General features: G+C 29.7%; 1 protein-coding gene across 1 annotated transcript in view; it reads left to right on the plus strand.

Moving 5' to 3' along the window:
• LOC100883549 (uncharacterized) overlaps window positions 1-16,978 on the plus strand; it is a 45,793-nt gene that overhangs the window by 18,828 nt on the left and 9,987 nt on the right. The gene's annotated exons all lie outside the window — the stretch shown is intronic.

The following is a 16,978-nucleotide window of genomic DNA, read 5'->3' on the forward strand; positions in this document are numbered from 1 at the left end:
TTCACATCGCACACCGATAGTGACGTATACCATCGATTCTTTATCACTCAGTTTCTCAATTTCTCAATTTCTGAGTTTTTCAGTCTTTCAGTTTTTCAATTTTTCAGTTGTCTAATTAGTCGATTTGAATTTCAAAATTAAACAATTTTCGAGTTTTTAAGTTGCAAACTTCCAAATTACTGAATTTCTAAATTGCCAAATTGTAAGTATAAACCTGAACAAAATATATTACTATATTTTTATATTATGTCATATACACATACATCCATTTCCAAATTTATACATTTCTAATTTTCTGAATTACTAAAATTTTAAGTTTCTGAATTTTAAAACAATAATAGTTTTTATGTATTCGTTCAAATAATTATTTACGGTGTAAAACATGAGAATTGTAATAATTTTTTCATTAATTCGAAGATTAGTGACATCATCTAATAGTTAATCGTCGATATCATTTTATTTTAAGTTTATCATCAGTCATTTTTCATAACACTATTGATGTAGGTATTAATGTACAATGCGTTGAATTTAGTCGAGGATAAAACACGCATAACTATACGTATGTATCATATGTACATACGCATCCCTTTTTGAAATTTGTACTGGTTTCTATGAAGCTAAAGTATTAACGTGTATATTAATTTACCTTTTATTGTTTGTTTATTTATTTTTCTCTTTTATTTGCAATTTATAATTGTACAATTAACAATTTGTTGATTCCATCGTTCTAAACTAACTTTTTTAAATACTTGAAAAATATTTCAATTCAATTTTCTCGAAAATAAAGTATTGTAGCTTATAAAAAAATTATTCTATATTCTTGACTTAACCTTTCATGTAGATTCACCCTTTTTCTGGATGTTCAATCATTTCGTAAACACTCTGTACGATCACCGTTCGCTACGCGGCCATATATCCGGAGAGATGGATTTCCAAAGATTGACACCAATTGCTCAATTGTACAATGTATCTGTTCAATTTTTATTTATAAAATTCTTTAGAGAATATAACTGCGAAAAAGCGACACTAATTAGCGGCCACATTCAAGTTTAATTGAAATAAGGTCAGTTAAACTGAACTTTTTCGTATATTATTATTGAAATAAAGTTAAAATAAATGCAATTATATTACAAACATTCACGGATATAATTTTGAACAATTTCCGATCAGAAATAAAATCATCCAAATATCAAAAAATTACGAATAATCAAATCACTCGCTTTCGTATCAAATTATTTATTGTTTCAAACGAACGACTTAACTACAACAGAAGAACGTTGTAATAACTTAATTAATTACAACAAAAGAACGTTGTAATGACTAATTAACTATTGTATCCGAATTGCATACAAATGAAAAGAATGTACGAACGATGATCGATAAATTGCGAGGAATTAGACAGATATTAAACGAGTTTAGACACAGAAGCGGAAAAAGCGCAGAGCGGATGAAAATAATAATAAAAAAGGGTAGGTAAGGTTGGAAAAAGAGAGACAAAGAGAAAGAGAGGGAATGGGGAGTAAACCGCCAAGAGGGGTTGGCGTTTTCATCGAAAAGGGAGGTTAGTTCTAGCGTCTCGTTACAGTGGTTGGTTGCTGAAAGCGTGGATGACGCGGAGGTGGCGTGAGGTAGTGGGTGAAAATTCCCGGAGGGTGAAGCGGTCCTGCCGTGTTTTTCGCCGATTGAATCAATTAAAGAGGAAAAACTCCCGGGGTAAAATATTCGAGACGTGTCCTTTCAGTCTTGTACCGCGAATACGTGCGTGGTTGTACGTCCGTACCAATCGAGACGTCGCGTCGCGTTCACGTAATAGTCCGCCTTCGGTAATGCTGGACCTTCTGGACTTTCAACAATTGCTCCTCTCTCTTTACTTTTCCCTGGAATAAGAACAACACCGTTTACGAATGTCCCTTAACACTATTTCTACCGGGAGGTCAAAAGACACCTTTTAAATTTTATCTTAAAATTATACTCTAAGTTGAATCATTTCTCCGCAATGAATTTTTTCACTTTTTATGCAATAGTCGTTAAATCATTTCTATAATTTCAAAAATTTGAATTTTAATTGATTATTGATTATGCTTATTCTCAACTTTTCTATGAAACTATACTTTAATTCTGAACAACATTGCATTATTATGAATAATACAGATGCATAAGTCAAATGGGAAATTATGTCTACTCAGTTCATCTTTTAATATAGACATATTCAAAAACTTCATAGCATTTTTAAAATACTTGTTAGCTAACCTTCTTTAATCCTTAATTATGTTATATTTTCATGTTGATACACGGATGTTTTATACACCATATTTTATATAAATCACATTGTACTTTTTCTCTTCATTATTTTCTACTTAAGCTTCAATTTGTGCTCCATTTGCTCTAAGTGTTTGTAAATCTATAATGTATAAATCATGCATGTGTGAAGTTTATACATCATATTTTATATGAATTACATTGTACTTCTTCTCTTCATTATTCTCCACTTAAACTTCAATTTATGTTTCATTTGCTCTACTGTTTATAAATCTGAAACACATATTCAATCATCTCCCCACATATTACATTTCTTTCATACAAAAGAGCTTACACCATAAATAAACGAAGCAAAAATCACTCGACTGAAAACTGATTAAACGGTTATCCAGGGAAATAGCGTATTTCGTTACGTAAAGTGTACAACTAGCAAGGTGATCGAGATAACAGATATGTAATTTAATAGACGTATAGGCTAATGATAAAAAGGAGAAAAAGGAGACGCTGTAAGGCGGTGTCATGCAACACGGTTTAATCTCTTAATTACCGAGGAATAAGTTCACGTGTAGTCGTGCTAAAGTCGTTGCAAAGATTAGTGGTAACAGTACCCTAGTAAGCCCTCCATCCGGCTTGTTTGTTAAATAATATCATCGCTACTCGGATACAGAATTGCGAAAGTCTCTCTTGTTTCATCGGTATATACGCATATATTCTCAAACCATAACATACACCTGGCATGACTTTGCAAAACTGTGTTATATCGAAGTTTCATTTTTTCTTCCTCTGGAATATTGCTGTTTACTTGTTATTACGCTGTTACTATTAACACTTATTGTGCTGTTCTTGTATGTGTGGATGTCGTGAAATCTTTAGCCTCCATGTACGTAATGCTTACAATTCGAATTTTGTCATTTTGAGAAAATTATTATAGCAGATCCTGGGTTACAACGTGGTTATTTTGGATTTTTTATTTGATGTATCATTCTGATCACTAAATCTTTACTCCTTGTACGTAACATTTAATGTTCAAATTGTGCCATTTTGAGAAAATCAATGTAGCAAATCCTGGGCTACAATATGATTATTCTGGATTTTTTATTAGATCGATCGATCATTTTGATCATGAAATTTTCACCCTTCCTGTATGTAACGTTTAACATTCGAATTTTTGTCATTTTGAAAAAATCAATATAGTAAATCCTGGACTACAATATGATTATTCTGGATTTTTGATTAGATCGATCGATCATTTTGATCATGAAATTTTCACCCTTCCTGTATGTAACGTTTAACATTCGAATTTTTGTCATTTTGAGAAAATCAATATAGTAAACCCTGGGCCACCATATGGTTAATCTGGATTTTTGATCAGAACCATCGATCACTCTGAACTAGGTTAAATGTCTAATCGGAAATTCCAAAAAGGCATTTACAGATACTGAATGAATGTCAAGGTTCTCTCCTTACTTCATAGTATGTTTCCTTTCGAATTTTTAAAATATTCTTATTGTTTCTTTTATGATTTCATTCTCAAATCTTAATAAATCTTTTCTAGTTTCTTTGAACATCGGTATTTATCATTTGATAATTCTTGCGATGTGAACTGAAAGGGTTAAAAAAGGTACGAAAGTTGTCCAATTTACCCTTCTGCACAAGTTCGAAAAATATCCACAAAATTCTGCGGCAAAATATGTAAACTTCAAATTTATTTAACATTTCATTAATATTCAAAATTAAAATAATTCATTCACATTAAATCTTGTACAATTCTGTTTATAAGAATTGACTACACTCGACAATATACTTATAGTCGCCATATTTTTTCCTACAGAAATCATAAATCAAAAATTATTGTAAATTGAATTGTTATTAGTATTTGTAAGTCCAGTAAATTTTATAAATTACAAATTCGGTACACTTCAAAAATTGAATAATTATAAAACAAGAATCTTGAACAAGATTAACACATATTTATTAACACAAATATTTAATAAATGCTGTTGCACTAATAATTTACTTATTTACAATATTTCAATTTAAAAAATGTTTTGTTTAATACTGTGAACACATATACGAATACCTTGAACTAAAAATAGTTTCTTCTTATCACAGCTACACGTTAAATTAGTAGATTCAATGAAATGAATTATTAACTGTTTAATATCCATCAAGCGTGACAAGTCTGCTGCAATAATTCAAGCTATCGTAACGTCGGCGATAATTACATAGTGATAATTAATATTAATTATTTGATCCTGTTGTTGTATGATTTATTGGTTTTATTTTGTAACAACACAGACGTCTCCTCCGAATGGAAATGTTCGTAACTTATCTTGTACGTAGTTGCGACTATGAAAAATATATTTATAATTTTGTGTATAGATACCTACACAATAATTACACCTTAATATTACTATAAAAATAAGTACAAGTTAAACTGATTTTAAAATGGAGTCAATCGTGATATTGTCAAAAGTTAGGTATAATAATTGGTTTAAAATAAAATTTTATATAAAAGAACTTTATATGAAATAATGCTTTGTAAAATTAAGTAGATAAAATTTTAAAAGTGAAAGTAAACAACGGTACAACGATCCATTGTTGAAGGATTAATATTATAAAAAATAGAAATAAAAACAATGATCCGCCATTAAGGGATTGATACTATAAATGCAGTGGCGAACGTTTATTAAGATTTACAGTAAATTTTGCATAATGAAACAATGCTTTAAAAAGCTCTGTAGCTAAAATTTAAAAAAAGAGAATAAAAAGTCATTGAAGGAGTAATATTATAAGAATAGTAATAAAAACAACAGTCTGACATTGAAAGTTTAATACTATAAAAGTAGTTAGAAATATTTATTAGAATTTGCAGTAAATAACATCGATGTTCTTAAATTTTTATATTGTACTTGTTAAATTCTCTGTTTCTTATTTACAGACTAAATTGTATTTACAACATTGTACAACGTAGAAAAGATTATAATAATGTACCTATGTCCTTTGTAAAATAATTATAATATCAGTCAAATTTTAAATATAAGAAAAATAAAATGAATTTCGATAGTTTATTTGCCATATTTTGTACACGGGGTGCTCTAATAAAATGTGTACATATTTAATAATACCCATACACATATATGTATATTATTATAATGTACATATACATATATATTATTATAATGTATTAATAATATATTATTATATGAGTAAATAAATAAAATGAAGTCTATACTAAAATCATATTAGTATTCATATATTAATATAGTTATACTATATTAAAGTAAATTAGCTATATTAAAATTATGGATGTTCAAAAATGTCCGTTAACAGCGCCATCTTGTAATATTTCTGCTTTCATTTTGTTTAAGTAATATATTTAAACAATATAGTATACATTTTATTGAGACACCCTGTAATTAATAGTTTAATTAATCGTTGGTATAATATTTCAAAAATATACAATGTAAATGTTGATTTTTGTGAATGTCTTTGAATGTTTTTCATTCAATGCGGTTTGCTATGGTTTTGACGATGTATTCTTTATTTGCACATTTCGGATAACACGTGTATTTTTAAATAATATAAATTATAGCATATATTTGTGCAGACGAAGGACAGTTCATCGGTTTGATTGTGTCTTGCTGTTTAATTATCGGAGAATAATTAATTACAAGATATGATATGTTTGACATGTAGTTTAAATTGTGTGAAACACTAATTTCAGACAGTATTATCAGTCAACATTGTTTCAATAGTTTAAACACGCTGTTATTTAGAAAGTTGTATAATCTTTAATTTATTTTTATATGCATATTTTTGTATTGTAAATAAATAAAATGATGAATTATATGTTATTTAAGAAGTAGTTATTTAAATGTGTCATTCTGTTTGGATTTCTAGCATGTTGATAATGCAGTATAAATTAGACAGAATAATAAGTATGAAATGTACAAGTATAAAATATACAACAAGTAATTAAACGTAATATAATTTAATAATAAAAATTGAATATAGTACATGACTTAAAAATTGAAATATCCAGTTTTATGCTTGTTTTATATAATTTTATACACTATGTAATTACAAAATTTTAACGTTAATAAATGTACTGTACAGAGTTACAAATTTACAATTTTACGGATCAATGATTTCATGTATTCAGGAATCCATGAATTTATAAATTCACGAATTTTCGAATTTTTGAAGTTACGAATTCACGAATCTACGAATTCACGAATCTACGAATTCACGAATCTACGAATTCACGAATCTACGAATTCACGAATCTACGAATTCACGAATCTACGAATTCACGAATCTACGAATTCACGAATCTACGAATTCACGAATCTACGAATTCACGAATCTACGAATTCACGAATCTACGGATTCACGAATCTACGAATTCACGAATCTACGAATTCACGAATCTACGAATTCATGAATCTACTAAAAGATAAATTTAAGAATTTACAAATAGACAAACTGACAAATTCACAAATTTACAAATTTACAAATTCACCAAATAACAAATTTACAAGTTTATCTACTTTGAATTTTTCCAATCAACATTTGTGAATTTACAAATTTACTAGTTTGCAGATTTACAAGTTCATTTTACAAGTTTACAAACTTATAAGTGTACAGTTCAGGCGTATAAACGTGTTCTTCAAAGAAGTCACTCGTCCTAAGTAGAAGCAAGCATATTTTAAAACAATTACCTCTGACACCCTGTGAACGGACCAAAAGGATCAATTCAGCAGATATTGAAATCACCGTCGGATTCCTAATTGACAGTTTCGTATGATGTTGCACTGTACTGTCCGACACGTAGTTGCTGTTCTTGTAAGTATTACAAAATATGAGTTTGATAAATTTAACAAACTGTAACGACAGATTTCAGTTACCTTTCATTTCATTTTTATAACCAGGATTTTTTTTTGCGTCAGTCGTTTAAAGAATAACCATTATCATAAAAGAATACTTTTCTTTGCCCATCTCCTTACATTTTTCACTCCAATATACATATTTTATATATTTCGCTAAAGTATTGATTTTGAATATATTAATTTGTATACATTTTAAAGAAATATTCATTTTTAAATTATATTGTATAATTTTAACATATTTCTTCCTCGTATTTATTTCTATTATTTTTTCATTATTAAGGTGAAGTGGGGTAAGTTCGTAAACGTGGTAAGCCCGTATACAGTCTATTTTTATTACAATATGAGCGAAATTTCTCTAGTTAGTATGTTTGTTTCCTTGTTTTGTTTCACTATATCCCCTTTTATATTTTAGCTAAGAGTACTTATTTCTGCTCTTGCCCCATTGCACATGAAATAAAGTTTCAAAGTATTTTTGACTTCAAGTTACGCTCTTACCCCATTTTCGGGGAAAGTGCAGAGTAGTTGACATTTTAAACAATTTCCTATCAAAATCAAAATGTACAAAGAAAATTAACGCCCTAGTTAATATTAATTAAATAGTAGTAATTGTGCAAAGCGTTCGATATTGACAGCGTTAAGTATTTACATAGCAGACCGAAAACACTTGCGTTTAAATACCAACTTTACAAAAACCAGTCTACACTTACCCCACTTCACCTTACATGAAATTTTATCTCAATAAGTAATTGATCATTATCCATTTTATTAAACAATTCTGTTTGTGATCAATGAGATTTTGATTGTGTTGATCAATTGACGGTGCTTATTCGGTTGTCGGCTCTCAATCGATGCCTTGATTATCCTTGACCTGCTTTAAAATTTCATCGAGACTCACTCAGTAGGTTAGTACTGACCCTGTCAATTGACGGTACACGTAGTCTTATACTAACAGGACATATTATTAAATACCGAATATTTAACACATATAGAATGAAATATTTTTGCATGCGACTTCGTTTTCAAGAAAATAAAATTTTTTAAGTTATAGTAAAAAATCGTTATTTTTAAGTTATAGTAGTAAATTTTTAAGTTATAGTAAAATTGTTAATCTTACAGTTAGCAAATATTATAGACAAGATGTAATTATTAATGTCACTAAAATATGTTCATCTTTACTATTTTTTATAACAAACTATATAACTTTATAAACTATGTAACTTTTCAAATTATTAACGATAATGCTCCTAAAAACAATAGCATTATTTACACAAGAATTACGCCAGTATTATTTATGATTCAATCATCTTGCAATCAACGATCAGATTCGTGTATTATAATAAGTACAATTCTGGTTTGTGACCCAGATTTACGATATTTCTACCTTCTATACGAAATAACACCTGTTTGCAAACGAAATTAATAGAACAATAGTTGCCTGCAAACAATAGAATTTTCAATTTCATTTTACGGTCATAGATATTGCAGGGGAGACCACCATTATCTGGAGGAAATATACATTCAATAAATCTTGGGCCGATCTCGTTTCTTCTCAGGCCACAGAGTTGGCCAGGTTTTCTGGAAAATTGTATGGTGAAAGTTTTCCGCTTTCCTATTTATTGTCGTCGGCCATTCCTCTCTTGAAGAATAGTTGCTATGCTCTATTACTCATTTTAATATTCGACCAACTACGGTTTTATGGCCTTTTATAAAACAGGTTGTGTTGTTCATGATATCAAAACATTGGCTATTAATCTTATTGATGATTTAAAAAATGGTACAAGTTATGAATTTTTTTGGGGCATATTTAGACTATATTCGGATTTGGTTGTCGTATTAAAAATATTTTCTGTAAATTTAGAAATATAGATAGCACAAATTTTCAAACACAAATTCCAATTTTCAAATTTTTATATCTAGAAATTTAGGAGTTTGGTCATTTGGAAATTTTGTCATTTGAGAATTTAGAAATTTAGAAATTTAGAGATTTAGAAATTTAGAAATTTAGAAATTTAGAAATTTAGAAATTTAGAAATTTAGAAATTTAGAAATTTAGAAATTTAGAAATTTAGAAATTTAGAAATTTAGAAACTTGGAAATTTAGAAATATAGTGATTTAGTAATTTGGTATTTCGGTAATTCACAAATTAGAAAATTTCGTAATTCAATAATTCCTACATTAAGAAATTTGATAACATGTTAACCTAGTAATTTGGTAATTTGACAATTAAAAGTAATTTAAGAAATTTAGAAATTTAGAAATCTAGTAATTTAGTAACATCGTAACATTAAAGAAATCATCAACGTTATTTCAAAACTTAAGAACACGTATGTATAAAGTTTTCTATGTTGTGACGTAGAGAAAACAGAAAGGGTTGTTCTATACGATGTAGTAGGGGTGATGATTTTCTATGGTATCACTGGTGGTCCATGCATATGTAAAGATTCTTCAGAAGGGTTTCTTCTGCGGTACATCAACTACAGAGATACACAGGGGCTTCCCATTCGCGTGTTCGTGCATTTGTTTTATGTAACCGAGTTTATGTCACTCTGCCCTAACATCGTTCATGATCATCTGGCAGTGTTTTATATAAATTTTTAACTTGATTACACACAAGGAGCTTGCACATGAGAGGCCTCTCATTGCGGTACCCGATTAAATAATACAACATTTTTTCGAACTTTCAAGTCAAAACTACATGATACGTAATTATGTTATTGCACATGAAGTGACTGATTTCGGAGCATGAAATGAAATTATTTAACATCGTGATATATGTTATATAAATTACACTTATTATTATTACACTTGTAATGGTATTACAATACCATTATCGATAGTTACCCTATCTAATAACATCTATGGGTAATAGTATAGTTAATAAACGTTGAGGCTTCAGTAGTCATTTATATAAAATTTTTTAACGCATCTAATTACGGAGAATAATGTCAAAGAGAATTAGACATATAGAAATCTGGAAATTTAGAAATTTAGATATGTAGACATCTGGAACTCTAAAAATTCGAAAATCTAGATTTAAAACTTTTGAAATTTAGGAATCAAAAAATCTAGAAATGTGGAAATCAAGAAATTTATAAGTCTAGGGATCGAGAAATTTAGAAATCTAGGAATCGAGAAATTTAGAAATCTAGGAATCGAAAGAGTGAGAAATTCGAAAATTTCAAATTTTGAAAATTAGTAAATAGAAATTGGAAATTAAAAATCTCAAACCTATAATTTAAGAAATTTCCACCATTTTAAATGAAGAAATTGAGTTATCATTACTGTCTACAAGTATGCATCACTGTCTGAACCCCCGCAGATACAATTGTCTATTAGTGGAATAATCTTACTACGGAGAAGAATAATGATAAGGGAAATTAATTGTCATAATGACGAATACGTGTCAGCTGACTGAATACGCATTAAACTAATTAAATGTGTGTTTACTATTTCTGCATTAGTATAATCTGACAATAAAAAAGATTCAAGTAAAAATTATCGCAAAAGTGTAATAATTACTTTCAGCGGGTACTGCTGTTATCAGCCGCACGTGTCAAATTAATAGATAGAATAATATAAACGGGATAGTGAGCAAGGTCGTGTACGAGATATCGGACGTAGCTTATTAACAGCAGAGTTTTGATCTTAGTTCTTGGGAACAATTGTTAGAAAACAGAAGTGGAGTCACTCAAAAATGAAATCAGAATAAATATAGGCTATAAGTTGCTAGGTTTCTAAATCTCTTAATATTTAAATCTCTTGCACTTTTAAAACATATAATACATAATAAAATAAAATGTCAACGTGGAACGTCAATCTGTATAAATTTTGAAACTTTAGAGAATACAAAATTGTATATGTTAGCTAGTATAAAATTTAAAACGCTAATGATTATCTGGATATAATCGTTTAATACTGTGATGTGTGTTATAAAAATTACATGTGTAAAAATGTGCATCAACAATGTCATTACTGTTAGTTAATATAAACGTTAAAGTTTTAGTCACGATTTACATAAACTTGTGTAATGCCTTGATATGGTTATATGTATAAAACTATGCATTATCAGAATATGTTTGAGGTCCTGATCTTTTTCATTTTTCCTAAGCATCATATTATTGATCCAACAATCTCCGTGATTTAACGCAGAAAACTCATCAGGATCGTATCTGTATACGTCGACACATCGAGGACCGATATTTTTTGCCAATTTAAATAATTTATCCGCCATGTTTGCACATTTTTCATCTAACCACGTTCGTATCTCTTTCCATATCCATAAAAAACGCACTTCCATCATTCGTATGAAACTCGTTGGGCATTTTGTTGACACGATACCACCATCTCTGAAAACTTCGATCATAGCTGGATGCTGGAAAATTTATTCAAAATGATTTTCCCAATCTTATACATTTTAAGTCAGAAAGTACATTGTTAGGTTATTGCATATAAAATGACCAATTTCGGAACATCAAAAGTCTACCACATTTTCATGACATAAAAGCACTGAAAATTAATACTTGTGATACTTCAATTCGAAGCTTAAAGTTTATTGAAAATGGGTATGCAAACATTCCATAATCTATTTTAATGTGAATTGGTTGCTTGCATCAAAATCGTTTCATTGATGACTCCGTGTAGTGCACAGTAAGATGATTAACTACCGGTTATTAATTTTATATGAAGTATAATAACGAAATTTCGTCATTGTGTGCTATAAGTGACAACCAGCCATTTTGTACTTAAAATATTGCTAAAACGCTTAGGTAGTCATTTTAGTTATACTTGAAGACTCAAATTCATATAACATATGTAATAGTTTATGCTGCTTTCATTCTATGCACAAAAGTGTCTAGTTACATAATTGTTATCTCACATAATTTATAAGAACTTTTTCAACATAGTAATGTACAGTAATAGTTATAGGTTTCAGGGATGACATTTTCTAGGTTAGAAAAAGAAACGATTTAATTATTCGCACAATTATATTTTGCTCATATAAAATCTGCAGCAATTATATAAATAAATTTAAAAAGAATGTATAATATACAAAAACACTAGTCATGTATGTGATGTTTTGGTGTCTGAACTTCCACGTACATGTAAATATCCTTGAAGACTTATATTTTTAAAAATGGTTAAACTAATTGTGAGGTCCTTATATTTAACATTATAGTTGTGAATACCATTACCATGTTATAGTGAGTAATATTGCATCATGCGTGACAAGTGGGTCATCCTCTGCTATATTTTTATAACACGCCAGAACGAATGCATCGTTCAAAATTATATTATTCATACTCGTGTAATTCGCGACAAAAATGCCACACATTCAACCACCTTAAAAAGCCAATTAAAAAAAGAAATTCATAGAAAAATCAATGTTCCACAACCTCGGTTCGTTTTCGTCTGAGCGATCATGGCAATTTCGCTCGTGCCATCGGTGAAACGACGCCCAATAAATACGTGTCATCGAAAGGGTTAAAAAATATCCAACAAAACGGGTGAGGAAAAGGCAGAGAGGTTGACGAAGGAAGTAACAGTAGAAAAGAAGGGGAGAGTGGCAGGGCAATAAAGGGCAGCAGCATGAATCCGAGTTTGCAGGCAAAACGCGTGGCAAGGTACGCCATACTCCTAAACGATGCCCCGAATGGACCGGTACGTGTTTGGATCGCTTTTAAGAGGGTACCGTAAATTTTGTGGCTCAGCAGGGTCGTAAACTCGAACCAAATCGAACAAACGGTCGTCGCGAGGTAGGGGTGCCAGCAGCCCTTAGGGGGCATCTTCAACGTGCGCGCAGGGCACGCCACGCCACACCGCGCCACATCACGCCGACAGACACCGTGCTGTACCATTTTAGACCTTTTTGCACCACCTACCACCCGAGTGTAATGAAGGCTTCTCTAGGTTAAGAGGAAGGAGCCATTATTCGCCTGATTTTGCTCGTGCTTCCGTCTTCGAAGCTTGGGACAGAAATAGGGCTGCCATTTTTCCCTTGAAAATCGATATTTGTTAGATGTACAATTTATCAATAACTAATCAATAACTAATAAGTGATGGAATATAAAGTTGCTTGTCGCTTAATCCTTGTTGCATAATAACGCGTTACACCCGTGATGCATGTTGCGGTTCGAATGTAACAAACTAGCCTCGTATTTTCACTGCAATTGAATTTTGCGTTCAATTCTAATTATAATCTGTATAATCAAGAATCGTTGAATGCATAATGTTCCTAACATTTCAACTTTCTTCAGTTGTATTCACGTTGTGGAAATAATTAGCTAGCTGTGCATGACACAATAGTTCACAAAATTGTTGGTTAAGGAGTTAAAAGACCCAAGCCAGTCTAGATCATGAATTTTACAAATTTTTCACTAATATTGATGCTGTAACTACTAATATATATCAGACCCTTATAGGGGTCACCTTGGCCGTTTAGGTTCACAAGCCTTTTACCTCATGCTTTGATTTTTGATTAAAAGATGTACATACCTTTATATTTACTATATGTTGATCATCTAAAACAGGAGTTCCTACAGTTTTGCCTATATGGGCCAAAATTGTACATCTCAAAACATTTGCTTAAAATAAGGTGTTATGTGTTCATGATTACCTTAAACATATTAAATGAGAAATATGTTCAGATCGATGAAACGTTAGATTTATAGTAATTTTGAATGATCTGATTTTATGAGCGTCGATAACGGCCATTAGCCCCAATATACTTTTGTAACATAATCCTATTTATGACAATACTGTTTATTAGAATCTGTTCATTATCAAACTTCAAATGAAAAGAGAATTCTCTGTATACTCTTGAAATAGTATATTGAATAGTAAAAGGACCTGAAAAGGGGTAGAATAATGGAAAGTGTAAATAAAGAAAATATACGACATAACTTTGTAACGCGCGTTGAAAGAATTTAATTGGATTCACTTCGTATACCAATCAACGTATAAATTTCGAATGAGCATCAATGGTAATTATTAATACCGTTAAAAATGTATTATCGGTTAGTGTCCTTTGTGATATTTTAATTAAGCGTGTACGTACTGTTTATTACATTTCCGACTATATATGTATTAGTATTTAAACAATAACATGTGGAATACTATTTGACTAGAACAATATTTATTAATTTATAATATTAATTAAGTGCTGAATTAAGGAAAAAGTTGCTACAATTATCATCATGTTTGTCATAATAAATTTATACATGTCTTAAATCTTCATATATGTGAAATGTTCACATAATTCAAAAAGAAATATTCAAATTTTATTTTCTCGAAGAGGAAGACACATTTTATTTAAAATTTTTCATTTATTTTATTAAGAGGAACTTCTGCTATATTTTGGGATTAATGATAGATTTTGTATGAGGTTCTAACTTTTTTAAATGAATAAATTTTGGAAACTGAAATTTCATATTGTAGGTTCTTTTGTAACATCGATCGAGTTCCATCACAATCGACTACCGGAAATATTTTATTGTACGATGCATTTAAATATTTAGGTTGTTAATATTTAATCATCAGCTCGTTATTGTTAATATGATTTAGTATGAAAATAACAAATTTTATTTCCTAATTTTAATTGTATTTTGTTACAAATAGCGTATGAAGAAGAAAAGTGAGGTTATGTTTTCAATTATAGCCATTGTCAGTAATATTTAAAATATTTTTTAAACAAAAAGGTTTACATTTTATTAGTTATTAATACATAATTCTAAAGTGCTAAGTTCATTAATTCATTTATGCTAGTAATTTTATTTTTGTTCCTTTTACCTTATTCACGATGCGAAAAATGCAAGTTTGATTTTGTTACATTTATTCAAAATAAGACATGAAACAATTAATGTGAGATAATACTTTAACCTAAAATACGAGTAAAGATAAATCATTTAAAATTTGTAGTATTTGAAATAATGTAATTGCTGAAATTTCAAAAGAAATGAGAAAAGTATGTTGCAATGGAACAAAACTATTATATAGTGATAAAAATGTCACTATATAAATTCATGTTTTAATCATAATGAAATATTGCAACTTAAGTTATAATAATAAATGCGAGAAAGTTTCTTATTGTTTTCAACGTGTATGCACTTTCTGATAATTGCATATCCGTGGGCCAATGATAACATATCGAACGTTTACATTTGTCTCCCTTATCCTGGCGGTGAATCATATATAAAAAAATAGAATTATAACTACAAATTCGGTAGTTCGTTCAGATTGTAGTAATTAAATTTTTCGAAGGAATATTCTACAAATACGATTTTTTGATTACTGTGACAAAACATATCCTTTCTTATGAAAATCAAGATTTCAAACTAGAAAGATTATTTGTCAGATACTTTAAATACTACACAAGTGTCTCTTTTTTTGCTACTAATAAAAAATTGTAAGAAGTAAAAGTAGAAATGTGAAACCAGAATTTGGGATCCAGTTTAAATTATAACTGTGGTGGTCGCTTAAACAAAGCTTAGGCTACGAAGGTTCACAAAATAGGAAGAAAAAACGAGGATGATTTATTACCCTGGTTTCCGAATTTTCTGCGATATTTCGTAAAGTTTCTTGCTCGGTGAACTGCGGTGACTGACGAAACGACTCTTGGCTTACCGCATGTCCCATAAAAGTTTCTACGTCCCAAAAAATTTGTTGGAAACTTGGGATACGAAGGTGAAAAGCAAAACGAGAGGTACGGAAGCTGTTTTGTGGCCCCCTATAAAAGTTATACGATGGGTCCCAAATTGACACAGTACTCGAAAAATTTGGTAACCTTGGATGATTTGTGAGGTTTCTGATTGGATCTGACCGTGGTTTCTCCTCTATTCTTTCAGCTTTTTTTTACGAGTTAATACCTTCCGAAACTAAACTTACTTTTATCTGTAATTAAAAAAGGCAAGTTAATTAATAGCTTACATTAAAATAAATTCTTCCTTCATATTTTAACTTGTTTTTATCTCTGTTTCTAGTTCTTTATATGTCATTTTGTTTACAATTGAAAGAGGGTATGTAATCAAACTTTAACCTTCAGATACGAAATAAAATAATTTTCACTTTTAAACGTTTACTTATTAAAAAAATATTTTGCAATTTTGAAGTCACAATGTATTTGTATGTAATATAATATTACGTAGTTTATTTTTAGGTTAGTCTATTTTTGAAAATAAATTAAGACAATGACAACAGCAGATAAAACATGGTAATTTTATCTGTAAGCAATTAATAGTAAAAATAATTCTTTCCTGTTGTTTGATGGGAGTTAGAGTGATTAATGATATTGGAATGTTTATTTTAAAACTGGCGGTAAACCTTAGGCTGAAACACTAAACACTATTCGGTAATAAACATAACGCCAGAAAATGCAAAAAATTTGTGTATTAGTACTTATTAATATTTTTAAATATATTGAAATATAATAATAAAATAATATAATCATTACAACCCTTAAATATCTCGCGATAATAAAAATGAATACTTTGTGTGAAATCTTAAATTTGAGAGGATCTATCATCACTGTGTACTAAACCTGTAGAGGGTAAAGGAGGAAAAAATGTTCTTTGAGTCATCCTAGCCTGCACCGAAGTAAACTAGTTATGTGCTAAATATGTTGATAAACAAATGTTCAGTTGGATCTTCTTTACAATGTGGTTTTATAAAGGAACATAACGCTTGGGGAGATAAATATGCTTAATTAGTCTATAACACTGTCCAACAAATTTTGACTTTTTTTCGACGTTTCCAATTTCGTCCAGTGATTCTTATAGCCTTTTTCGCGCTGATTACGAATCTGCAACCCGTTTTTCTGTAGCACGTACAGTTT

The sequence above is a fragment of the Megachile rotundata genome, chromosome 5 (genome assembly GCF_050947335.1).
Source record: "Megachile rotundata isolate GNS110a chromosome 5, iyMegRotu1, whole genome shotgun sequence".
Lineage (NCBI taxonomy): Eukaryota > Metazoa > Arthropoda > Insecta > Hymenoptera > Megachilidae > Megachile > Megachile rotundata.